General features: G+C 45.8%; 1 pseudogene; it reads right to left on the bottom strand.

The window, feature by feature from the left end:
* Positions 1-313: 313 nt before the first annotated feature.
* LOC115157905 (cilia- and flagella-associated protein 57-like) lies at positions 314-27,325 on the bottom strand (annotated as a pseudogene).
* Between the last annotated feature and the right edge of the window lie 422 nt (positions 27,326-27,747).

Genomic DNA, 27,747 nt, shown 5'->3' with positions numbered 1-27,747 from the left:
GCGGTGGAAGGGGGTTACGAGTTGATTTGGAGGGAGGGTAGCTTGGCGGTGGAGGGGGGTCTGAAGGGGGTTACGAGTTGATTTGGCGGTGGAGGGGGGTCTGAAGGGGGTTACGAGTTGATTTGGTGGGGAGGGTAGCTTGGCGATGGAGGGGGGTCTGAAGGGGGTTACGAGTTGATTTGGAGGGAGGGTAGCTTGGCGGTGGAGGGGGGTTACGAGTTGATTTGGAGGGAGGGTAGCTTGGCGGTGGAGGGGGGTCTGAAGGGGGTTACGAGTTGATTTGGAGGGAGGGTGGCTTGGCGGTGGAGGGGGGTTACGAGTTGATTTGGAGGGAGGGTAGCTTGGCGGTGGAGGGGGGTCTGAAGGGGGTTACGAGTTGATTTGGTAGGGAGGGTAGCTTGGCGGCGGAGGGGGGTCTGAAGGGGTTACGAGTTGATTTGGAGGGAGGGTAGCTTGGCGGTGGAGGGGGGTCTATCTCCTCCCTGAGCCTGTGAATCTCCAGGCGCTGCAGCTGAACGATACAGTCCCCCTCCTGGTTCAGACGGACCACCATGTTACTGGTGTTGGCCCTGGGAGACAGCAGCGCTGGGGGCGGAGACAAAAAGTCAGCTCACTAAGCAGTTACTTTAGATGCGGATAACTTAGACATCTTTCAAGTGACCTAACTAGGGAAAAAAAAATGTGCGATGAAACACAGAACCTCAAGCACCTCTATGAGTATAAACTCCATGAAGTGAGGTGGTTTTCACACATGGTAAAAGTTACCCTACAGACTCTTTCCAATGAAAGCTGCAATCAGTTGTCTTTACTGTAAATCAGTCCAGATAAGAGAAAAACAGGTCACCTTTGAGAGTGTTGGTCTGCTTCTCGCCCTGTTTTCTCATCAGACTCTTGTAGACGTGGACCTGAGAACGCACCAGACGCAACGCCTGTCTCAGGTCGTTGATCTCTCTGATCAGAGTCGCATTCTCCTATAGCAATCAATGAATCAACCAATCAGTTAGTCACAGAATAGTACAGAACAAACAGCCTATAGATTTGGGGTGTATAATAAAGTTGAGGTCACTAATTCTATGACTATTGTGTGCGGCACTCCAACAGTCCTTTATGAAAAGTCTTGTCTGTCACCTGCATGATATTGACGTTGTCTGCATGGTGGACCACGCCGTCTTTGGCCAGTTTCCTCTTCAGGGACGCCACGTTCCTCTCCAGGTGCTCTCTGTGCCGGGCGTACTCCCTCTGGACGTCTGCGTCTACACCAACTATATCCACCTGAGAGACATGAAGAGCGGCCATCTTTGATTCCAATGAATACACAGTAGCCAACTTACTTATCCATGACCAGTTGCATTCTTTAACTTCTGGGTAAATATTTGCTCAGGGAGAACTTTTCTTAGACCAGCACTGTAGCCATTATAAGGTTACAACCCAATTCACTCTACCAGCTTGCATGAAAGAGGATAAAAGCAGCACAAACAGGCAGAGTGAGCCTATATCAATGCTGCTCTTGCTCTCTGTCAATTCAATTCAATTCAATTCAAGGGGCTTTATTGGCATGGGAAACATATGTTTACATTGCCAAAGCAAGTGAAGTACATATACAAAAGTTAAATAAATAAAAATGAACTTTCTCTGTCATCCTCTTTCATCCTGTCTCTCTCACCACGTCACTTTTCTGTACATAGTGGTCGTAAAGGTCTCTGATGCCGTCCTTTAACCTCTTAGGCTCCTGGATGAAGCCCACACAGTTATGGAGGTCCATCTTGAACCTACGTACCAGGGCCTCCACATCTCTCACCTGGGGAAGAGGGGTTGGTCATGCAAAGTTACACAGATAAGTCAGACAAAGATAAAAACACAAATATAAACACCTGCCATGCACGCAAAGTAAAATGGTATCCCTCTCCCTCTCACACACTACATACCTTCTGCAGTCCCTTGTGCATCTCCTTGTCGGTGGTGGTGAGTTTGAGCTTCAGCTCAGCGATGTCCAGTTCCTGTTGAGTGTTCTTCTTGTGGAAGGTATCCAGCTCCTGCTCCATCTACAGAGTACAGGAAGCCCATAGTATTGATCTCGATATACACTCCCTCATACAGCTGATCTATAGCTCATCTAAACCCTGATCCACTCTTATCTATATGAACACAGTCATCATTTCCATCTACATGAAGAGAGGGATAAAAGTTGGCAGGCGGTTTAAATAAGTGTCAATTATGAAAAAACTAGGAACTAAAGTAGGAAAAGCCTCCCCCTTTTTCCACCAAACATAATGGTCATTATGGCCAAACAGTTCTATTTCTGCTTCATCAGACCAGAGGACATTTCTCCAAAAAGTACAATCTTTGTCCCCATGTGCATTTGCAAACCGTAGTCTGGCTTTTTTAATGGTAGTTTTGGAGCAGTGGCTTCTTCCTTGCTGAGCGGCCTTTCAGGTTATGACAATATAGGACTCGTTTTACTGTGGATATAGATACTTTTGTACCGGTTTCCTCCAGCATCTTCACAAGGTCCTTTGCTGTTGTTCTGGGATTGATTTGCACCTTTCGCACCAAAGTATGTTAATCTCTAGGAGACAGAACGGGTCTCCTTCCTGAGCGGTATGACGGCTGCGTGGTCCCATGGTGTTTATACTTGCGTACTATTGTTTGTACAGATGAACGTGGTACCTTCAGGCGTTTGGACATTGCTCCCAAGGATGAACCAGACTTGTGAAGGTCTACAATTGTTTTTCTGAGGTCTTGGCTGATTTCTTTTGATTTTCCCATGATGTCAAGCAAAGAGGCAGTGAGTTTGAAGGTAGGCCTTGAAATACATCCACAGGTACACCTCCAATTGACTCTAATGATGTCAATTAACCAATCAGAAGCTTCTAAATCCATGACATAATTTTCGGGAAATTTCTAAGCTGTTTAAAGGCACAGTCAACTTAGTGTATGTAAACTTCTGACCCACTGGAATTGAGCTACAGTGAATTATAAGTTAAATAATCTGTCTGTTAACAATTGTTGGAAAAATTACTTGTGTCATGCACAAAGTAGATGTCTTAACCGACTTGCCAAAACTATAGTTTGTTAACAAGAAATTTGTGGAGTGGTTGAAAAACGAGTTTTAATGACTCCAACCTAAGTGTATGTAAACTTCCGACTTCAACTGTACCTACTCAAGAGACATTTCAGCGATGGTTAACGAATTCAACAATGACAGTTAACTGGTTAAAGAACTGATACAGGAGGAGGGAGTTTTACTTCATGGGTCTGCTCTTTCATCTCCTCGATGTCGTTCTCTCTGGGCTCAATCTGTTTCTTCCGTTCTTTGATCTTGTAGTCCAGAACAAACGTAAATTTCTCCAGCTCCTGATTCTTCTTTTTCAGGTCGTACATGCATTTCTCCTACACAGGGATAAAGGACAAGAGAAGACAAACAGGCCTCAGATCAGATCGTGGATGTGTTTCTCTTACACAGGAACAGGGACAAGACCTTAGCCTGCTGATCACAGATATGTTGTGCTGTCTTGCCAACTCATGTGGCCTTTATCACGCAACAACCATAGGAGTTGGCAAGACAAGACAAACAGGCCTCAGATCAAAAAATCTAATAAAATGTTATTAGTCACATGCGCCGAATACAACACCTTACAGTAAAATGCTTACTTAGAGCCCCTAACCAACAATGCAGATGAAAAACATACGGATAAGAATAAGAAATAAAAGTAACAAGTAATTAAAGAGCAGCAGTAAAATAACAATAGCGAGACTAAATACAGGGTACCAGTACAGAGTCAATTTTCCAGGGGCACCGGTTAGTTGATATAATATGTACATGTAGGTAGAGTTATTAAAGTGACTATGCATAGATGATAACAACAGAGAGTAGCAGCGGTGTGAAAAGGGGGGGGGGGGGCAATGCAAATAGTCTGGGTAGCCATTTGATTAGGTGTTCAGGAGTCTTATGGCTTGGGGGTAGGAACTGTTTATAAGCCTCTTGGTCCTAGACTTGGCTCTTCGGTACCACTTGCCGTGCGGTAGCAGAGAGAACGGTCTATGACTAGGGTGGCTGGAGTCTTTGACACTTTTTAGGGCCTTCCTCTGACACCGCCTGGTATAGAGGTCCTGGATGGCAGGAAGCTTTGCCCCACTTCACACTGACTGAGTAGACAATCATTTAACTGCCATGTAATAACTCATAGAATATAACATGGCATGATGCAATGCTGCCATGTAACAGGTTTGTTAGGTTGCTTAAATAAGCCATGAAATCAACCCATTCTCTTTATAGTCTTTGGCTTGAGTTATTTTTCCAGTTCAATTACATTCATAATCCTCTTCCAAAATTAATATCCCATGAAATTGAATATAAAATGTCACTTCCATAGTCCAACAATACAAGCTAGTTAGTGAACCAAATCTAATGTTCAAGCTTCACTTCTGGGAGGCATCTTTAATGTTCAAATGTATCATCGTTAGTGACGACGAGTGTTAGAACAACAGTTGCCACGGCTACTCTGCTGAGTGTGAATCTTTATTCATGAAGAGAAAGGATAGGAGGATGGATCTGTGTTTGAACTGAACTGGGGCCTCCTCTTTTGATGCGGGGCCATTTTGTTATAATTTACTCTCTGTCCAATTAGCTATTTGAAAGCGTTTCATCTTGAGGGCGGGTGAATGTGTGTGTGAGTGTAGAGGAAGGGAGGGGGGAAGGGGGTGTAATCTTTTCATAGACAGCATCTGTGACATTTACACATTAAAGACAGTTATCAATTATTGTCTCTATTCAGTCTGTATCGCTGAAGCGTTACATATAGCACAATAGAAATGTAAAGGTAATTTCCTATTGAGCCGACATCTGCAGCGTTTACCATGAATGCAGTCTCTGCTGACGTGGGAACATTGCCTTTAAATTTCAATAACGCTGTAGCGCTGAATTTCCACGATCCGGATTGAATAGTTCCCTAAGTGTCCCTCTGCACACTAAGGCTGTGGTCCAAACACTTTATTTTATTTATTTCACCTTTATTTAACCAGGTAGGCCAGTTGAGAACAAGTTCTCATTTACAACTGCGTCCTGGCCAAGATAAAGTAAAGCAGTGAGACACAAACAACAACACAGAGTTACACATGGAATAAACAAACGTACAGTCAATAACACAATAGTTTTTCACTTAAAAGATACCCTATCCCCTCAGCCCTCAAATGAAGTGGACACTTCTGATGACGTATCATGACATCTGACGAGTATACACTTGCAGGGCAAGGGGCGAGGGAGGAAGGAATGATTTTTAAATGGACCGCCCTTCCCCGGAAATTCATCAATCGTTCATCCTGCGATGATAGTGTTTTCAGCCACCAGTAGCTTGTGGTTGCTTTATATGCGTTAGACAATTATGAATGCATGTCTACTTATATTAAATATATAATTATTAATATATGCCTACTGTATGATAGCTAGCAAATGAATTAGCTAACTAACATTAGCCTACCTAGCTGGAACTTCTGAAGAAGGAAAACATTTTATTTCTACAATTTACAAAAGATAACCAAACAAAAACATATTCACTTTTTATAAGACGTGTTTGTGCCATCATGTGCATTAGTAGCACAATGTCTAACTTATTTGCATTTGTTTTTACTTACACTTGTATGTTGACTTCTCCATTAATGTTGTTTAAGTTTTCTCTGACTTTTCTTAGCGGATGTACAATCATCGCAAATTGATTTATGGGGAGTTTCAGGCCTCGGAGTGAACATAATTGTACACTCGCAAAGCCGACTAAAAACGAGGGCTGAGGGGCTTACGTTGCAAACTTCCCTTGCTTGGCTAATCATTTGGACCGCCCTCCAAGATGGCGACGGGGATTCCCCCAAGGGAATAAGGTGAGGGTAAGTGGATGAGGGTGTGTCTTTTAAGTGTTTGGACCGCAGCCTAAGAGACAGAGTTAGAAGAGGATGAAAATGGTTGTCTCCTCCCTCAGAACACTGATGTTAAAATATGGACATGCTCTTTGCAGGGATATAACATCGCAAATCAATTGCGCTAACAGCCCATTCTTTGTTCATGCTTTGTTTATGCAGGGACACAACATGTCAACATGTAACCTTATGCGAAAAAAGAGAGGGGGATAGTTTCTTTTTAAAAATATTTAACCCTTATTTTACCAGGTAAGTTGACTGAGAGCACATTCTCATTTACAGCAACGACCTGGGGAATATTTACAGGGGAAAGGAGGGGGGAGGAATGAGCCAATCGGAAGCTGTGGATGATTAAGTGGCCATGATGGTTTGAGGCCAGATTGGACATTTTTACCAGGACACCGGGGTTACTCTAAAGAGTGGACATTTTTACCAGGACACCGGGGTTACTCTAAAGAGTGGACATTTTTACCAGGACACCGGGGTTACTCTAAAGAGTGGACATTTTTGCCATGGGATCTTTAGTGACCACAGAGAGTCAGGACATGGGTTTAACGTGCCATCCAAAAGACGGTGTCACGACTTCCGCCGAAGTCGGCTCCTCTCCTTGTTCGGGCGGCATTCGGCGATCGACGTCACCGGCTTTCTAGCCATCGCCGCATAACCCCACTATTTCCTGGCAACAGAGGGCTCTCACGGGGTGGTCGCGAGAGTGCTCCGGGAGGTGTGTAGGGGTTTCTGTTGGTGCTACTACAGTGGAAAGTCCAGACCAGGTCTCCACCGTGCACATCCCCCCAGAATATGCCGATTTGGCTCTCGCCTCCTGTAAAAAGAAGGCGACTCAATTACCACCTCATCGACGGAGGGATTGTGCCATAAATCTCCTCGCAGACGCTGCGCTTCCCAGGAGTCACGTGTATCCCCTGTCGCAAGCGGAGACGGTGGCTATGGAAACATGTCTCCGAATCCCTGCATCAGGGGTATATTCGGTCCTCCACTTCACCCGCCTCCTCGAGTTTCTTTTTTGTGAAGAAGAAGGATGGAGGTTTACACCCGTGCTTTGACTATAGAGATCTCAATCAAATCACGGTGAGGTACAGTTACCGGCTACCTCTTATCGCCACGGCGATTGAGTCAATGCATGGGGCGCGCTTCTTCACGAAACTGGATCTCAGGAGTGCGTATAACCTGGTGCGTATCTGGGAGGGAGACGAGTGGAAGACAGCGTTTAGTACCACCACTGGGCATTATGAGTACCTCGTCATGCCGTACGGGTTGATGAATGCTCCATCGGTTTTCCAATCCTTTGTAGACGAGATTTTCAGGGACCTGCACGGGCAGGGTGTTGTGGTGTATATCGATGACATTCTGATATACTCCGCTACACGCGCCGAGCATGTGTCCTTGGTGCGCAAGGTACTTGGACGACTGTTGGAGCTGTGTCAGGGATTCCTAGGAGTGGTGGTTGGAGTCAGGCGCAGAGGGTAAGTATCACGTATTTTATTTCTCCGGCACAAAACGGTCACGCCAAAACAGATGGCGTGTAATAAGGTAGACCAACCCAAAACACAGGGCAAAACAGTCCGGAGAGAAAATAAGGCGCCAGCCAGCACATCCAAATAACAAACAGTGAAATAATCCCGCACAAACCTGGGCGTGCCTAACAGGCTTAAATAAACACAAATCAAGAAACAAAACAGGGAACAGGTGCAACCAATAAGACCGAACAAACAGAAAAGGAAAAAGGGATCAGCGGTGGCTAGTAGACCGGCGACGACGACCGCCGAGCGCCGCCCGAACAGGCAGGGGAGCCACCTTCGGTGGGATTCGTGACAACCTGTATGTCAAGGCTGAGAAATGCCTGTTCTTTCAGCAGGCCGTCTCCTTCCTAGGGTATCGCATTTCCACATCAGCGGTGGAGATGGAGAGTGACCGCATTGCAGCCGTGCGTAATTGGCCGACTCCCACCACGGTAAAGGAGGTGCAGCGATTTTTAGGGTTTGCCAATTACTACCGGAGATGTATCCGGGTTTTGGCCAGGTTGCTGCGCCCATTACCTCACTGCCTCCTGTAAGGTTGCAGTGGTCGGCTGAGGCGGACAGGGCTTTTGGGCAGCTAAGAGCTCTGTTCACTTCGGCTCCCGTGCTGGCCCATCCGGATCCCTCTTTGGCATTCATAGTGGAGGTGGACGCGTCCGAGACTGGGATAGGAGCCGTGCTCTCACAGCGCTTGGGTATGCCACCGAAACTCCGCCCCTGTGCTTTCTTCTCGAAGAAGCTCAGCCCAGCGGAGCATAACTATGATGTGGGGGACCGGGAGTTGTTGGCTGTGGTTAAAGCGTTGAAGGCGTGGAGACATTGGCTTGAGGGGGCTAAACACCCTTTCCTCATCTGGACTGACCACCGCAACCTGGAGTACATCCGGGCAGTGAGGAGACTGAATCCTCATCAGGCAAGGTGGGCCATGTTCTTTACCCGTTTTGTGTTTACCCTATCCTACAGACCAGGTTCCCAGAATAAGAAGGCAGACGCACTGTCCCGGCTGTATGACACAGAGGAGCGGCCCATGGATCAGACTCCCATACTCCCGGCCTCCTGCCTGGTAGCGCCGGTCGTGTGGGAGCTGGATGCGAACATTGAGCAGGCGTTGCGTACAGAGCCCGCTCCCCTCCAGTGTCCCATTGGGCGTATGTACGTTCCATCTGCTGTCCGTGACCAGTTGATCTATTGGGCCCATACATCTCCCTCCTCTGGTCATCCGGGGATCAGTCGGACGGTGCACTGTCTGACTGGGAAGTACTGGTGTCCCACCTTGGCTAAGGACGTGAGGGTTTATGTTTCCTCCTGCTCGGTGTGTGCCCAGTGTAAGGCTCTGAGACACCGGCCCAGAGGTAAGTTACATCCCTTACTCGTTCCACAACGACCTTGGTCACATCTGTCAGTGGATTTCCTAACAGATCCTCCTCTTTCGCAGGGAAACATTTACATTACATTTTAGTCATTTAGCAGACGCTCTTATCCAGAGCGACTTACAGTAGTGAATGCATACATTTCATTTTCATTTCATTATTTATTTTTTTTTCGTACTTGGCCCCCCGTGGGAATCGAACCCACAACCCTGGCGTTGCAAACACCATGCTCTACCAACTGAGCTACGGGGAAGGCTAACACTACGATCCTGGTCGTTGTAGATCGTTTTTCTAAGTCCTGTCATCTCCTCCCTCTGCCCGGTCTTCCTACGGCCCTACAGACTGCGGAAGCCCTGTTTACTCACGTCTTCCGGAACTACGGGGTGCCTGAGGATATAGTGTCGGATCGGGGTCCCCAGTTCACGTCTAGAGTTTGGAAGGCGTTCATGGAACGTCTGGGGGTCTCGATCAGCCTTACCTCAGGTTTTCACCCCAAGAGTAACGGGCAGGTAGTCAACCAGGATGTGGGCAGTTTTCTGCGGTCCTATTGCCAGGACCGGCCAGGCGAGTGGGTGGCGTTCGTGCCCTGGGCCGAGATGGCACAGAACTCGCTTCGCCACTCCTCCACTAACCTCTACCCCTTTCAGTGCGTATTGGGGTACCAGCCGGTTCTGGCACCATGGCATCAGGGTCAGACCAAGACTCCTGCGGTGGACGACTGGTTTAGGCGCGCGGATGAGACATGGGAGGTCGCCCGTGTACATCTCCAGCGAGTCGCGCGTCGCCAGAAAACCAGCGCGGACCGTCACCGCAGTGAGACCCCGGTGTTTGCACCAGGGGACCGGGTCTGTCTCTCGATCCGTAATCTGCCCCTCTGCCTGCCCTTCCGGAAGCTGGGTCCGCAGTTTGTGGGGCCATTTAAAGTCCTGAGGAGGGTGAACGAGGTATGTTACAGATTACAGCTTCCCTCTGATTATTGTATTAACTCCTCGTTCCATGTGTCATGCCGGTGGTGGCTGGTCAGCTCCAGGAATCTGAGGTGCGGGAGGTCCCTTCGCCCCCTTTGGACATCGAGGGGGCCCCGGCGTACTTCGTTCGTTCCATCCTGGATTCGAGGCGTCAGGCGGGGGGCCTTCAGTACCACGTGGAGTGGGAGGGGTACGGGCCGGGAGGGATGTGCTGGGTTCCGGTTGCAGATGTTCTGGATCCTGAACTGCTGCGGGAGTTTCCCCGTCGCCGGCCGGATCGCCCTGCGCCTCGTCCCCCGGGTCGTCCCCGAGGCTGGTGTCGGCGTGCGGGGGGGTATTGTCACGACTTCCGCCGAAGTCGGCTCCTCTCCTTGTTCGGGCGGCGTTCGGCGATCGACGTCACCGGCTTTCTAGCCATCGCCGCTCAATTTTTCATATGTCCATTTGTCTTGTCTTCCATACACACCTGGTTTTCATTTCCCCAATCAATCTACATATATTTAACCCTCTGTTTCCCATCATGTCTTTGTGTGTAATTGTTTCATGTTATGTGGTGTTTGATTTATGCGCTTGTCTTTTATTTATTTTCCGTGTTTTGAGCGCATTTGATTATTGTAGTGCTCTCGTTTTGGAACGGAAAATAAATATGCGCCTGTTAACTATACTCTGCTCTCCTGCACCTGACTTCGCCTCCAGTACACACCATAACAGACGGCACCTTGCAACAGGGCAATGTCCCCAATCACTGCCCTGGGGCAATGGGATAAAAAAATGTTTAGACCAGAGGAAAGAGTGCCTCCTACTGGCCCTCCAACACCACTTCCAGCAGCAACTGGTCTCCCATCCAGGACCAACCCTGATTAGCTTCAGAGGCAAGTCAGCAGTGGGATGCAGAGTAGTATGTGTACGTGAATTTGTGTTCGCAGAGCAAGTGTCTGAGTCGGTGCCTGAAACGGTGGCCTGCTCCACCACATGCTGATGCAGTGGGATTATTCATTATTGGCCCTTCACACTCAAGGTTCAGTGCTGTGAGAAGGGGAGGAGTCTCACAGTCTCAAAGTCACCTTGTCTGGTGTGATGCATGGGACTGGGACTCAGGATAATGGATGTATGGGGGAGAACAACTTTTATGGACAATATATAATAGCGTATAAGTTGATTGTGTTGGATTATGAGAGAAGAACATTCGAACAAAGTCAACTACAATCATAAACAGTAGAGGTCCATCAATATAACTGACTTTTTTCCTTCCTTAATGTTTCAACAGTTTCAATGGCATCCAGTCAAGTAACCTTCCATGTTTCTGCATACCTTGGAAGCAAACCTATCATTCCTGCCTGGCTCCTTTTGGAACAAACCTAACCCTCTCCATGCCATGGCACCTGGCTGTACCCCCTCAGCCCAGCAGCAACCCTCTCACCTTATCCTGGATGGTTTCATCCCTCTCCTGGATCTCTTTCTTCAGGGCCAGGATGTCTTTCTCCAGACACTTCTGATGTGCCAGTAGCTTCTATTGCTCTGACTTCATCTTATCTTTCTCCACGCTCCTGTCGTCTATATTCTTCTGCAGGCTGCTGAACTGCAGTGTGTGTGTGCGTGCGTGCGTGGGTGTGTGTGTGTGAGGGAGGGAGGGAGGGAGAGAGGGAGGGAGGGAGGGGAGGACAGGGGGTAGACGTAGCAGGAGAAGAGGAAAATGTCACCAGTCGCCATAGTCATAACTCATTGTGACTTACACAATGGTCATATTCTTTATAGCTTCCCATAACCAACAATAAAGCCTCCACATGCAGTACCATATTGGATAGTAAAAACAGCCTAACCTGATCTAGGGAGAAAGGGAAGGAGACAACAAAAATCTGAGAAGACAAGAAAAGACAGCCAACAGACAGAATGGGGCCATAGGACTGCAGAATCTACACACAGGATCTGACTTAACATCCTCCCTGTGATATTGAGTGAGCAAGTGGAGGGAGCCTAACCATGGACAGGCCCTGCTCGCCGTCAGCAGGCCGTATGCTGCGTCTGATTGGCTGTAATTATGATGTACCACTGTGATGAGAGGGCAGGCAGGCAGGGTCTAGGTGGGAGAGGGTTGGGTAGGGAGTGTGTGAAGGATGGGAGTTGGAGGGAGACTTGCGGGCAATCTTGCGTCCTTTCCTCTCTGTCCTCTCCTACCGGTCCTCTCCTCTCCCCCGTCCTCTCCCCCCATCCTCTCCCTCCCGTCCTCTTCTCTCCATCCTCTTCACACTTCCATATCAAAATGTCTGAGGAAAATGTGGAGAGCATTGGAGAAGATCTGAGGAGAGGAACCTCTGATCTTCTCCTCCAATGCTCTCCTCATATCCCTCTTATGTTCTGAGAAGAAGGCAGGGAGAGGACAAAAGGAATCAAGGAAACTTTTGAGAGCTTGTGATGGTGGAGGGAGGTGTGGGGGTGAGAAGATGATGTCTCTACCTTCTTCTTCATGATGCCGGTGTCTCCCTTCATGCGCATGTTGGTCTCCCTCTCGTCCTTCAACCACCTCTCATAGCGGATCCTGATGTCCTGGATCTCCGTCTCCATCCTCCTCCATCTGCTTCCTGCTCTCCTCAAACTCCCTCCCCTTGATACGAGACTCCTCCTGACACTAGAGGGAGGGGAGAGAAATAAGTCAAGACAGAGTTTAAAGTTGGAGAGATACAGAAAGAAGGAGGGAGAGGGGGAGGAGGGAGAGATAATGAAAGAAGGAGGGAGAGGGGGAGGAGAAGAGATACAGAAAGAAGGAGGGAGCGGGGGAGGAGACAAGATAGAGAAAGAAGGAGGGAGAGGGGGAGGAGGGAGAGATACAGAAAAAAGGAGGGGGAGGAGGGAGAGGGGGAGGAGAAGAGATACAGAAAAAAGGAGGGAGAGGGGGAGGAGAAGAGGTACAGAAAGAAGGAGGGAGAGGGGGAGGAGGGAGAGATACAGAAAGAAAGAGGGAGAGGGGGAGGAGAAGAGGTACAGAAAGAAGGAGGGAGAGGGGGAGGAGGGAGAGATACAGAAAGAAAGAGGGAGAGGGGGAGGAGAAGAGGTACAGAAAGAAGGAGGGAGAGGGGGAGGAGGGAGAGATACAGAAAGAAAGAGGGAGAGGGGGAGGAGAAGAGGTACAGAAAGAAGGAGGGAGAGGGGGAGGAGGGAGAGATACAGAAAGAAAGAGGGAGAGGGGGAGGAGAAGAGGTACAGAAAGAAGGAGGGAGAGGGGGAGGAGGGAGAGATACAGAAAGAAGGAGGGGAAAAGACGTGGAAAATAGCAAGGCAAGAAAGGTGGGAAGAGTTCAGTTAAAGAGGGGGAATGAGAGAGAGAAAGAGAGAGAAAGAGAGCGGTGAAAGGATAGAGTGGGGATAAGAAAGATAACAAAAAGAGACAGATGGCAGGAGACAGAAGGAGAGATATAGAGAGAGATAAAGAGGGCATGAACGGGAGCTCTACCTCATCACAGACAGAGGTCAGAGGTCAGAGGTCAACCTAGCACGGCATCTGTGAAGAAGATGGATAATCCCATTGTTGGGTGTTTGCTTATGCACCTGTAGTAACCTACATCCTCAATTATCCCAGTCAGGACCAAGCTAAAGAGCTACTCCGCATGCCATTCGCCGCCTCTCCGTCTCATCTTTTATTTCAGCTCATGAAACATGGGACCAACACTTTACACGTTGCGTTTCTATTTTTGTTCAGTGTAAATAGAGTTTCCCATCTCCGCCATAATGACCGGAGCAGAGAAGAGAGCCCATTAAATTCACACTCTGCTGTTAGTTCTCCTCATCCTGAGTGACGGTCATCTTTCTGACAGGCTATGAAACCAGTCAGGAGAGACGATAAAGGCCCTTTGAGTTATTGTCAGCTGCTGGAACTTCCAAAGAAACTCTATCAATCATAAACGTCTACATTTTGAGGATTTTTTGACAGTCCTGAATAGATCAGCGGTTTTGTTAATTTGACCAGTATTGTCTCAGCAAAATAATCCTGCAGCAACAGGATTTGAACGTGTAGTCCATAATGTTGCTTGATCGGTGGTTAGGCTATTAGCAGGTCAAAATTATGCTACATGGAAAGTAGAATAACTGTGTGTTAGTGCAGGTTTTCAGTGAATTTATGTCAATCACAAAGCTCATCTGCATTTCCTGAGAAATCCTTCCAAAATTTTCAGCAACAAAATAGTGATCAAATTAAGATACTGCATCTGTAATATCCACTTCAATAAATGAGCCCCTGGGGGTAATTTAGCTATGCTTAAACATTACATGTACACTCCTGGATGAGGCTGGCGCAATAACTTAATAACAACAACACTTTACCTCTGCTGTAATCGTTTCTTGCCATCCATTGATAGTAGCCTTTATATTCACATCAATTTTGTCCCCATACTCTGTCTCTCTCTCTAAGATGAATTCACTATTCCATTCAGAGTGAAATAATAAAGTGATTAAGCAGGCGGAAATAAAACATCCCAGAAATTTTCCAGATGCACAAAAAGCTTATTTCTCTCAAATTGTGTGCACAAATTTGTTTACATCCCTGTTAGTGAGCATGTCTCCTTTGCCAAGATAATCCATCCACCTGACAGGTGTGGCATATCAAGAAGCTGATTAAACAGCATGATCATTACACAGCTTCACCTTGTGCAGGGGACAATAAAAGGCCACTCTAAAATGTGCAGTTTTGTCACACAACACAATGCCACAGATGTCTCAAGTCTTGAAGGAGCGTTCAGTTGACTGCAGGGATGTCCACCAGAGCTGTTGCCAGATAATTGAATGTTCATTTATCTACCCTAAGCCTCCTCCAACATGGTGTTACAAAATTTGGCAGTACGTCCAACTGGCCTCACAACCATAGACCACATGTAACCACGCCAGCCCAGAACCTCCACATCTGGCTTCTTTACCTGCGGGATCGTCTGAGACCAACCACCCGGACAGCTGATGAAACTGTGGGTTTGCACAACCGAAGAATTTCTGCACAAACTGTTAGAAACCTTCTCAGGGAAGCTTATCTGCATGCTCGTCATGACGTCCTCCTCACCAGGGTCTTGACCTGACTACAATTTGATGTTGTAACAGACTTCAGTGGGCAAATGCTCACCTTCTATGGCCACTGGCACGCTGGAAAAGTGTGCTCTTCATGGATGAATCCCGTTTTCAACTATACCGGGCAGATGGCAAACAATGTGTATGGCGTTGTGTGTGGGCGAGAGGTTTGCTGATGTTAACGTTGTGAACAGAGTGCCCCATGGTGGTGGTGGGGTTTTATTTATTCATTTAACCATTATTTAACCAGGAAGGACGCATTGAGATTTAAAATCTCTTTTTCAAGAGCGTCCTGGCCAAGATAGGCAGCACCAAGTCATTACAAAAATTACAGACAAACAACATGAAAAACTACAAGTAATCTAGTAAAAACCATAGAATTCACAAGAGTATAACAAAATCAAAAACAGCAAATTAAAAACAGTGACAGGTCAGGGAATCAGACTCAAGATCATTCATCAGTGATTTAAAAATACCAATTGGGACAAGTTCTTCCAGTTTAAAAGTATTTTGTAAGGCGTTCCAAGACGATGGCGCAGAGTACATAAAAGCCCTTTTACCAAATTCAGTTCGGACATTTGGAACAGTTAGCAGGATAAAGTCCAGCGAACGAAGAGAGTACCCACCACATTTCTCAACAATAAAAATGCCCAAATAAAAAGGTAGTAAACCCAGAATGGCTTTGTAAATAAAAGTATACCAGTGACTGAGCCTACGAGTGACTAGAGAAGGCCAGCCAACCCTGGTATACAAAGTGCAGTGGTGCATAAGGGTTTTTCAGTTTAAAATAAATCTCAAAGTGCCATGGTAAAGGGTGTCAATTGATCTCAAACACTGAGCGGAAGCGTTCATATATAAAATATCCCCATAGTCTAGTAAAGGCATACATGTAGTTGATACTAGCCTCCTTCTGGCTTCAAAAGAAAAACAAGCCTTATTCCTAAAATAAAATCCTAATTTCAGCTTCAATTTTTTTGTAAGTTGTTGAATATGCATTTTAAAAGAGTGGCCATCATCAATCAAAATTCCAAGATATTTATATGAGGTTACAACCTCAATCTCCTTGCCCTGACAGGTAGTAATAGGTGAAAGGTTCAGAGGTCTATTTCTTGCTTTAGAAAACACCATTACTTTAGTTTTGTCAGTACTGAGGATAAGCTTCAATTGACACAAGGTATGTTGAACAGTATAAAAAGCAGTTTGCAAATTCTGGAAAGCTTTTGTAAGAGACGTGGCACAACAGTAAATAATAGTATCATCAGCATAAAAATGAAGTTGCGCATTTTGGACATTTTTGTCTAAATTATTTATATAAATAGTGAATAAGAGAGGACCAAGTACAGAGCCTTGGGGCACACCACTACAGACAGACAATTTAACAGACCTAAGCCTATCAAATTGAGTGCACTGAGTTCTATCAGACAGATAGTTAACAAACCATGCAACTGCATGCTCTGAAAGACCTACACTCGACAATCTCTGCCTTAGTATAGCATGATCAACTGTATCAAAAGCCTTAGAGAGATCAATAAAAAGTGAGACACAATGCTGTTTTTTGTCAAGAGCTTCAGTGATATCATGTAAAACCTTCATGGCTGCTGTAATTGTGCTATGCTTCTTCCTGAAACCCAATTGGTACATTGATAAAATAGAGTTAGTAAATAAAAACTCTTTTAGCTGTTCACTCACAAGGGTTTCAAGTATTTTCACCAGGGGTGACAGCTTTGATATTGGCCTATAATTATTTAGAAGAGTTGGATCTCCCCCTTTTAAAAGTGGCAGGACAAATGCTGATTTCCAGATCTTTGGAATTTCATTACATTCCAGGGTTAAATTGAACAGATATGTAAGTGGTTCAGCTATGAAATCCGCTGCCAGATTTAAAAAGCAGGGATCCAAAAGATCAGGACCTGCAGGCTTTCTCTGATCTAAGGATTTCAGGGCGTTATGTACCACCTGCACTGAGAATGGCAAAAAGCTAAAAAAGTTTGACCAGCTCTCACTGGTTCATCCACACAAGGTTGTACAGAGACAGAGGACACTGAATCAAACAGCCTACCAGATGATACAAAGTGCTCATTGAAACAATTCAGCATTTCAGTTTTGTCATATATAGCAACAGAGTCCTTCAATACACATGACGGTAATTCATTAACATTACTGTTACCAGACATAGACTTAATAACCTTCCAACACTTTCTAGTGTCATTCAGGTTATCAGTGGTAACAGACATAAAATATTCAGACTTGGCCTTCCTAAGAAGAAAATAACACTTGTTTCGTAACTGCCTAAAAACAAGCCAATCAGCCTCAGAACACGATTTCCTTGCTTTAGCCCAGGCTAGATTACAGTCGTGAACAATACAAGACAGCTCAGAAGAAAACCATGGATTATCCCTCCCTTTAACCCTGAACCTGCGGAATGGAGCATGTCTGTTTACTATTTGGAGAAAACCATCATGAAAGAATTTCCAGGCAGTTTCCACATCAGGGATAAGCTCAATCTTGCTCCAGTCAAAATAAAACAAATCATGAAAGAAAGCCTGCTCATTAAAACACTTCAGATTTCTCTTACGAATAAAACGTGGGTTAGTCTTAGGAATCTTAGTATTTCTAACAGCAACAACAACACAATGGTCACTTACCGTAATTTCCGGACTATAAGCCGCAACTTTTTTCCCAGGCTTTGAACGTCGCGGCTTAAACAATGACGCGGCTAATATATGGATTTTTCCCGCTTTCAAATTTTTTTCTCCAAAAAAACACATTCTGTGACGTGCTCAGTTTTTTGGCGGCATGAAGCTTTCATTAGACCAATGAAATTGCCGAACGGGTTAAGGTCAAACAACTTTTTTGTTTACTGTTTAGATTAAATCGAGCGCTCTCAAACTTCCCATCATTCTGATTACGGTAGTAATTTTGTCACCCTGATTCCTGGGGGTACAACAAAGTATTTGCAGCCACTCGACATCAGTGTAAATCGTGCATTTAAGGTGGCGCTCCGTGTTCAGTGGGAGGCTTGGATGACAAGTGGGGAGAAATCCTTCACTCAAACGGGCCGCATGCGAAGAGCAACTTATGGTCAAGTCTGCCAGTGGGTCCTGACAGCGTGGAGCATTGTCAAAAAATCCACTATCATCAACGGGTTTCGAAAGGCTGGACTGCTGCATGTTGAAGAGGGCTCAGCGGGGGATTTGCCTCCGGATGAAAGTGACGAGAGCGACAATGAAAACGATCCAATATCGGATGAAGCAATTCTGAGGCTATTCAACTCCGACACCGAAGGAGATGGTTTCAGTGCACAGGAGAAGGAAGATTGTGACCAATGACTTTCTTGGTAGGCTACTGTTTACTGCACATTTTTTATTTTTTGTTACAAGCCGTGTTTTGTTAAAGCAAATTTATTTTTGTTACAAGCCGTGTTTCGTTAAAGCCTAGTTATTTTTTTTACAAGCCGTGTTTCGTTAAAGCCTATTTATTTTTGTTACAAGCCATGTTTCGTTAAAGCATATTTATTTTTGTTACAAGCCGTGTTTCGTTAAAGCCTATTTATTTTTGTTACAAGCCGTGTTTCGTTAAAGCCTATTTATTTTTGTTACAAGCCGTGTTTCGTTAAAGCCTGTGTAAAGTTCATTTGTTTCAATGTACCGGTAGGCACCTGCGGCTTATAGACATGTGCGGCTTATTTATGTTCAAAATAAAAAAAATACCAAAAATTCAGTGGGTGCGGCTTATATTCAGGTGCGCTTAATAGTCCGGAAATTACGGTAAATCATTACAAAAAACACCAACCGCAGAATATTTATGTGGAACATTTGTCAATATCAAATAAATCAGGGTAGATTTATCTGGGCATTTTAGATTTGGGCAAGTGGGTGAGTTAATCAACTGGGTAAGATTCATAGAATTACGAAACATTTTTAAATCATCAGACACCGGCATTAACCAACACCAGTTGAGATCACCAATCAAGATCATTTCACTGTAAAGAAGTTTAGACATAAGGTGCATCAGAGAAGAAAATGCATCACCGAGAGCAGAGGGGGGGTCTATAACAGCCAATCACAGTTAGAGAGAGCAGAGGGGGGTCTATAACAGCCAATCACAGTTATAGAAAGACCCTTTGAAACCTCAATATTCAAAGCAAGAAATGGTTATGGTATGGGCAGGCATAAGCTACAGACAATTAACACAATTGCATTTTAGCGATGGCAATTTGAATGCACAGAGATATCGTGACGAGATCCTGAGGCCCATTGTCGTGCCATTCATCCGCCGCCATCACCTCATGTTTCAGCATGATAATGCACAGCCCCATGTCGCAAGGATCTGCACACAATTCCTGGAAGCTGAAAAGATCCCAGTTCTTCCATGGCCTGCATGTATTCACCAGACATGTCACCCATTGAACATGTTTGGGATGCTCTGGATCGACGTGTACAACAGTGTGTTCCAGTTCCCGCCAATATCCAGCAACTTCACACAGCCATTGGAGAGGAGTGGGACAGCATTCCACAGATCAGTATCAACAGCCTGATCAACTCTATGTGAAGGAGATGTGTCGCGCTGCATGAGGCAAATGGTGGTCACACCAGATACTGACTGGTTTTCTGATCCACGCACCTACCTTATTTTTAAAGGTATCTATCACCAACAGATGCATTATCTGTATTCCCAGTCATGTGAAATCCATAGATTAGGGCCTAATGAATTTATTGTAATTGACTGATTTCCTTACATGACCTGCAACTCAGTAAAATCTTTGAAATTGTTGCATGTTGCATTCTTATTTTTGTTCAGTGTACTTTCCCTTTCCGAACTTCATATAACACAGCTGGAAACTGACACCAGCAAAAAATATGAAATGAAGATTTTTGAAATAAAATATTCCCTCAAAACCGTCAGCACCACTTTCAAGGAAAACGTACGCCTAGTGAGAATAAGGAAAACGTACGCCTAGTGAGAATAAGGAAAACGTACGCCTAGTGAGAATAAGGAAAACGTACGCCTAGTGAGAATAAGGAAAACTGGCTAATAAGATCTAACTGCTCCCCTCAATTATTAAAACTATATAATCGCTATCAGGAAGAAAGTCCTCATAAAAGTTTATACCAACATTTAACTGACTATATTTCAAAACTAATGCACAGTTGTCAGAGCATGTAACATTTCAAACAAATGTTCATCTTTTTCTTCTTTTTTTTTCATCAGCAATTGACCAAAAAGACCAAGCAGAAACAGAAGCACATTGGCCAGAAACAACTTTCTACGCTACTGTTTTCAGGTCTCCATTGACAGTCCTGGATCTCGTTCAGGGCACAGTCGGTCCCCACGGCGAAGATAGTCTTGGTGTCGGGGGAGACGGTGACACCGGTGTAGCTGCAGGACTTGAGGACGCTCTCCGACTTATGGTGTTCCACTCGTACACGGCCCCCTCCATCCCGCACGACACCAGCCTGCTGTCGTCACCACTCCAGACTAGAGTGCACCTGAAGATGGAGACACATAAAGTAGGACTCTAACATACCACCCCCGCAGTCACCTCTGTTATCTCTGCCACCTTGAGTTTTTTGAGATAGGTAAATTAACAACAGAATAAACAAGGAAAAACTCAAAGCTATAACTATGGCCAAAGTTTTTCCTGGCCAGCTCACATGGGCTAGAACTGTTGGCCTGAGGCGAGGCTTACTGGAAGTGTTGGCAGTCAGTATGAATAGCCTGACTCTGATGATAAATCATGCAGTAAACCATCAGTGCCCCTCACCTTCCCATTGTGTCCCTTGAGGTTGAGGACGTTCTCGAAGGTGGTGCTGGAGTAGATATGAATGACGTTTCCATTCCCTGAAGCAAACAGGTGTCCTCCGTGACTGAAGGCACACTGAAAGGCAAAGCATACAGTACACTGTGAGAGAAGGAATAGCTAGAAATGAATGTTTGAGTGCCAGTGATGTTCAGCTATCTACAATGAGCTACTGTTGGCATGGAGAACTCTTAATTCTGACCTCTCTACAGCCTCGGACGTTGAACTCCTTGAAGGTCCTGATGTCGTCTATGAGCAGATTCATGAGCCTCAGCTTGTCAGAGAATCCCACCAGGACAAACAGGCCAGAGGGGTGCAGGGCAATGTTGAACGCCTCCTCCTGGAACTCCTTATACAGCTCCAGGGTGCTGATGGGAAGGGAGAGAGAGATGAACCTGATAAAGGGCTAAAGGGGAAGGGAGAGGGAGACGGACCTGATAAAGGAATAAGGGGGAAGGGAGAGGGAGACGAACCTGATAAAGGGCTAAAAGAGAAGGGAGAGGGAGACGGACCTGATAAAGGAATAAGGGGGAAGGGAGAAGGGAGACGGACCTGATAAAGGTCTGAAAGAGAAGGGAGAGGGAGACGGACCTGATAAAGGAATAAGGGGGAAGGGAGAGGGAGACGGACCTGATAAAGGGCTAAAAGAGAAGGGAGAGGGAGACGGACCTGATAAAGGGCTAAAAGAGAAGGGAGAGGGAGACGGACCTGATAAAGGAATAAGGGGGAAGGGAGAAGGGAGACGGACCTGATAAAGGTCTGAAAGAGAAGGGAGAGGGAGACGGACCTGATAAAGGAATAAGGGGGAAGGGAGAGGGAGACGGACCTGATAAAGGAATAAGGGGGAAGGGAGAGGGAGACGGACCTGATAAAGGAATAAGGGGGAAGGGAGAAGGGAGACGGACCTGATAAAGGAATAAGGGGGAAGGGAGAGGGAGACGGACCTGATAAAGGAATAAGGGGGAAGGGAGAGGGAGACGGACCTGATAAAGGAATAAGGGGGAAGGGAGAGGGAGACGGACCTGATAAAGGAATAAGGGGGAAGGGAGAGGGAGACGGACCTGATAAAGGGCTAAAAGAGAAGGGAGAGGGAGACGGACCTGATAAAGGAATAAGGGGGAAGGGAGAGGGAGACGGACCTGATAAAAGGCTAAAGGCTAAAAGAGAAGGGAGAGGGAGACGGACCTGATAAAGGGCTAAAGGCTAAAAGAGAAGGGAGAGGGAGACGGACCTGATAAAGGAATAAGGGAGAAGGGAGAGGGAGACGGACCTGATAAAGGAATAAGGGGGAAGGGAGAAGGGAGACGGACCTGATAAAGGAATAAGGGGGAAGGGAGAAGGGAGACGGACCTGATAAAGGGCTGAAAGAGAAGGGAGAAGGGAGACGGACCTGATAAAGGAATAAGGGGGAAGGGAGAAGGGAGACGGACCTGATAAAGGAATAAGGGGGAAGGGAGAAGGGAGACGGACCTGATAAAGGAATAAGGGGGAAGGGAGAAGGGAGACGGACCTGATAAAGGGCTAAAAGAGAAGGGAGAGGGAGACGGACCTGATAAAGGAATAAGGGGGAAGGGAGAAGGGAGACGGACCTGATAAAGGGCTGAAAGAGAAGGGAGAAGGGAGACGGACCTGATAAAGGAATAAGGGGGAAGGGAGAGGGAGACGGACCTGATAAAGGGCTAAAAGAGAAGGGAGAGGGAGACGGACCTGATAAAGGAATAAGGGGGAAGGGAGACGGACCTGATAAAGGGCTAAGGGGGAAGGGAGAGGGAGACGGACCTGATAAAGGAATAAGGGGGAAGGGAGAGGGAGACGGACCTGATAAAGGGCTGAAAGAGAAGGGAGAGGGAGACGGACCTGATAAAGGAATAAGGGGGAAGGGAGAAGGGAGACGGACCTGATAAAGGAATAAGGGGGAAGGGAGAGGGAGACGGACCTGATAAAGGGCTAAAAGAGAAGGGAGAGGGAGACGGACCTGATAAAGGGCTAAAAGAGAAGGGAGAGGGAGACGGACCTGATAAAGGAATAAGGGGGAAGGGAGAGGGAGACGGACCTGATAAAGGTCTGAAAGAGAAGGGAGAGGGAGACGGACCTGATAAAGGAATAAGGGGGAAGGGAGAGGGAGACGGACCTGATAAAGGGCTAAAAGAGAAGGGAGAGGGAGACTGACCTGATAAAGGAATAAGGGGGAAGGGAGAGGGAGACGGACCTGATAAAGGGCTAAAAGAGAAGGGAGAGGGAGACGGACCTGATAAAGGAATAAGGGGGAAGGGAGAGGGAGACGGACCTGATAAAGGAATAAGGGGGAAGGGAGAGGGAGACGGACCTGATAAAGGGCTAAAAGAGAAGGGAGAGGGAGACGGACCTGATAAAGGAATATGGGGGAAGGGAGAGGGAGACGGACCTGATAAAGGGCTAAGGGGGAAGGGAGAGGGAGACGGACCTGATAAAGGGCTAAGGGGGAAGGGAGAGGGAGACGGACCTGATAAAGGAATAAGGGGGAAGGGAGACGGACCTGATAAAGGAATAAGGGGGAAGGGAGAGGGAGACGGACCTGATAAAGGGCTAAAAGGGAAGGGAGAGGGAGACGGACCTGATAAAGGAATAAGGGGGAAGGGAGAGGGAGACGGACCTGATAAAGGGCTAAAAGGGAAGGGAGAGGGAGACGGACCTGATAAAGGAATAAGGGGGAAGGGAGAGGGAGACGGACCTGATAAAGGGCTAAAAGGGAAGGGAGAGGGAGACGGACCTGATAAAGGAATAAGGGGGAAGGGAGAGGGAGACGGACCTGATAAAGGGCTAAAAGGGAAGGGAGAGGGAGACGGACCTGATAAAGGAATAAGGGGGAAGGGAGAGGGAGACGGACCTGATAAAGGGCTAAAAGAGAAGGGAGAGGGAGACGGACCTGATAAAGGAATAAGGGGGAAGGGAGAGGGAGACGGACCTGATAAAGGAATAAGGGGGAAGGGAGAAGGGAGAGGGAGACGGACCTGATAAAGGAATAAGGGGGAAGGGAGAGGGAGACGGACCTGATAAAGGGCTAAAAGAGAAGGGAGAGGGAGACGGACCTGATAAAGGAATAAGGGGGAAGGGAGAGGGAGACGGACCTGATAAAGGAATAAGGGGGAAGGGAGAAGGGAGACGGACCTGATAAAGGAATAAGGGGGAAGGGAGAGGGAGACGGACCTGATAAAGGGCTAAAAGAGAAGGGAGAGGGAGACGGACCTGATAAAGGAATAAGGGGGAAGGGAGACAGACCTGATAAAGGAATAAGGGGGAAGGGAGAGGGAGACGGACCTGATAAAGGAATAAGGGGAAGGGAGAGGGAGACGGACCTGATAAAGGGCTAAAAGGGAAGGGAGAGGGAGACGGACCTGATAAAGGAATAAGGGGAAGGGAGAGGGAGACGGATCTGAATAAAGGCTGAGAGTCTAAAAAAACCACTAGAAACCAGCCATGAAAGAAACGTCCTCAGATATAACTACCATTGAGAATAGAAAACAAGCTGAGATCTGAGACGATCACAGATTTTCTTAAAGAGATCGTGAGGCCAGTGAGACTAACTCTTACTTGGTCTCGAAGTTCCAGATGCGTACGGACTGGTCCAGGGAACAGGTAGCAATGAAGGGCTTACGGATACATATGGACAGACCAGTGATAGACCCGGAGTGGAAGGAATAGGACAGGAACTCAAACTGAGCCTGCTCCCCCTTGCTCATCTCAGCAGAGGACAGGGTGATAATGTAGAGCTGACCCCGGTCTGTACTGGTCACTACAGTCTCCTCTGACGGACTGATGACCAGAGAGACAATTTGCTGCTGCTCTGCCTGGCTGGGCTCGTGGCTGCACTGGTCTGGGGGGATCTGGATGGGACAGTTTATTTCCAAAATGTTATGTCCATACATTTTTCCCATTTGTGTTTCTTCATCAGAAATGCTTGCTTATGAGTAACTTAATGTGTGTGTAAAGTATTACTGTTCTCAGATTTCTAATTCCAAGATTTTAGATGTGTATGAAATTATAATTTTTTTGCAAAACACTATGTATCCACTGTTTAGCTGGAATGGAATGTTGGTATCCTGTATATTTAACTGTTCTATGTGGTTGTCTCACCTAGCTATCTTATGATGAATGCACTTACTGTAAGTTGCTCTGGATAAGAGCATCTGCTAAATGACTAAAATGCCAAATATAATATAAATGTATTAATAAAAATGTAGTTATTTGTTACATTTTACTGTGTAAAACCTAGCAGTGATACTTATTACTCTGAGTGAGACGAATATGTAGCATTTAGCAAAAAAACATGATTATTTGTCTCTCTGAAGTGAAACCATACACCATTATAGATTTAAACAAATACATGTCTGTCATTGAACAAACCCATGCCATGATTAGATAGTGAGAAAACACACCAATCTTTCATAATTTCTTTAAACAATAAAAGCAAATTTACCAACATTTCTGAAAATGGAAATATAGCGTTTTGGAATAAAACTCTTAAAAATAAAACACGCACGCACGCACGCACGCACGCACACACACACACACACACACACACACACACACACACACACACAAATAATGAGCTTAGTTCTATACAACATATTGCTGGAAAGAGTGATGGAAACGAAGCAAGGTGAAAGCTTTCTTACCTTTATCTCCCTGGTCTTCCTGTAGTTGTCCTTATCGTCGGTTCTCTCTAACAGACACACAGTCCCAGGACCGGCCGAACAGGCAAAGCCTTTGGAGTACGCTGTGATGACTGTAACCCGAGGCAACCGAGGAAGGGACTCTTCATCATTTCCCTTTGCACTGTAAAAAGTAATTTAAAAAATGGAAAACTGTACAACATGGTCATTCTTACAATGTGTGGGTGACATCTGTTTGGAGTTCTTTCAGCCCCAGCTTGTCTTTTTCTCCCTATGCCCACCTCTCTGGGTCCTGTGACATGGTGGTCTTGGTGGACACACACATTTCCCATCGCAGATCTCCAGACTCAAACACCATCAGCCTGCCTGCCTCTGTCCCGGCTATCACCCTGTCCACAGACACCCAGGCGTTGGGGACAACAAGTTATGCGTCTCCAGCTTCTGGAAGGTGGACTGCTTCAGAGCCCCCTCTGCATAGTGGAACAGCTTGAAGACCCCATTCCCACTCACACAGATCTGGGTGTTGTCATATGGGTTCAAACTGACCTGGAAACATATAGTGTGATACAGTGTCATCGAAATATAGCTTGTGTAAGTAAATTAGTATGTGTCTGATTAGCTACAGAGTTGATACTACAACAGAGTAAGGAGCAAGTACCAGTAAGGTTATTTAATGCCTTTTAAATGGGAAAATAACACTGCTATTTTGAATGAGTATGCTGATCATTCCACACCACCATTTCATTGCCAAGGACTCTTCCCTGGCCCCACTAACAAGCAGTGGTGGGAAAAGTACCAAATTGTCATACTTGAGTAAAAGTAAAGATACCTTAATAGAAAATGAAAAAGTGAAAGTCACCCAGTAAAATACTACTTGAGTAAAAGTCTAAAAGTATTTGGTTTTAAATATAATTAAGTATCAAAAGTAAATGTAATTGCTAAAATATACTTAAGTATCAAAAGTAAAAGTATAAATTATTTCAAATTCCTTATATTAAGCAAACCAAACGGCACCATTTTCTTGTTTTTTTAATTTACAGATAGCCAGGGGCACATTCCAACACTCAGACATCATTTACAAATGAAGCATGTGTGTTTAGTGAGTCCGCCAGATCAGAAGCAGTAGGGAGGGATAACCAAGGATGTTCTCTTGATAAGTATGTGAATTTTATATTTTTCCTGTCCTGCTAAGCATTCAAAATGTAACGAGTACTTTTAGGTGTCAGGGAAAATGTATGGAGTAAAAAGTACATTTTCCTTAAGAATGTACTGAAGTAAAAGTAAAAGTTGTCAAAAATATAAATAGTAAAGTAAGTACAGATACCCCAAAAAACGACTTCAGTAGTACTTTAAAGTATGTTTACTGAAGTACTTTACACCACTGCTAACAAGAGAGCAGTCCGACCTCACCTGGTTGACTGGGTTAGCGGCCACAGTGGTCTTCACCATGGCCATGATCTTCTGCTTCTCCCACATCCAATAGAAGAGCATGTAGTCTGGCGCCCCTGACTGGCTGATGAAGTACTTGGAGTCAGTGGAGAACGCCATTGAGACAAACTCATGGACAGGGATGTCCCCTCCGCTCTACTCGTGCTGCAGGTCATACACGGTGATGGTGGCCCTCTTGCCATGCTCCGACACAGCCAGGTAGCGGCGTTTTGAGCTGATGGCCAGGGCATACATCCCCTGACTCCTCTCCAAACCTGAGAAGCAAAATCAAGGATGAATCACAAAGAAAACATAACTGGAAGTTGGATAAATTGAACAGGTTGTTAACACCTAATTCTGTTTTGAATACCAGGTTTATATTTGTCGATGAAAAGATTTCAGAGAGAGTGTTGTAGTGTCAGAAACACTAAACATCTATAAAACACCCTGACCTTAGACATATTGTTGTAATCCTGAGAAGTGTGCGTGGCAAATACCGAACACAGTTGTTCCCAGATGGGAAGATGACGGTCTGCTTATCAAAGTAGCACCGGTTATTTGCCACGCCGGTCCGCAGACCAAAGCTGTAGTGACACTGGGCCACCACTGCAGACATCACACAGTCCTGTCACGTCAAAACTGCAGACTAAAATCTGCCAGTTAAAGGGAAAGAAAAAACATTTAGAAGGATTTTTATCTTTATGTGGCAGGCAAAAGTCGGAAGGATACTAATTCAATTCTGTATGGCCATATTAATCATTTTCACCTTAATCTGAAATTGCCTCCTGTCCCTTGAAGTTTACATCTACAACACCTGATCTTCAATACTTTTTATAGAGTTATCTGGAACCGTAAAGGTCAACTTTGAAAATGAATGATCGTCTTACTTTACTAGGCTAGCTACTTACCTGTATTGAAAATACAAATTAATAAATAATTGTGTTTATTCCGCAAAACTCCTTATTAATTACTTAATTTGAATACAGTGAGACTTCCAGAGATTGACATGCTATTTTTGCCGAAGCGTGGAATATAATA

Source organism: Salmo trutta, chromosome 22, assembly GCF_901001165.1.
Source record: "Salmo trutta chromosome 22, fSalTru1.1, whole genome shotgun sequence".
Lineage (NCBI taxonomy): Eukaryota > Metazoa > Chordata > Actinopteri > Salmoniformes > Salmonidae > Salmo > Salmo trutta.
The sequence above is the reverse complement of the archived record's forward strand: the minus strand, read 5'-3'. Positions and strand labels throughout refer to the sequence as shown.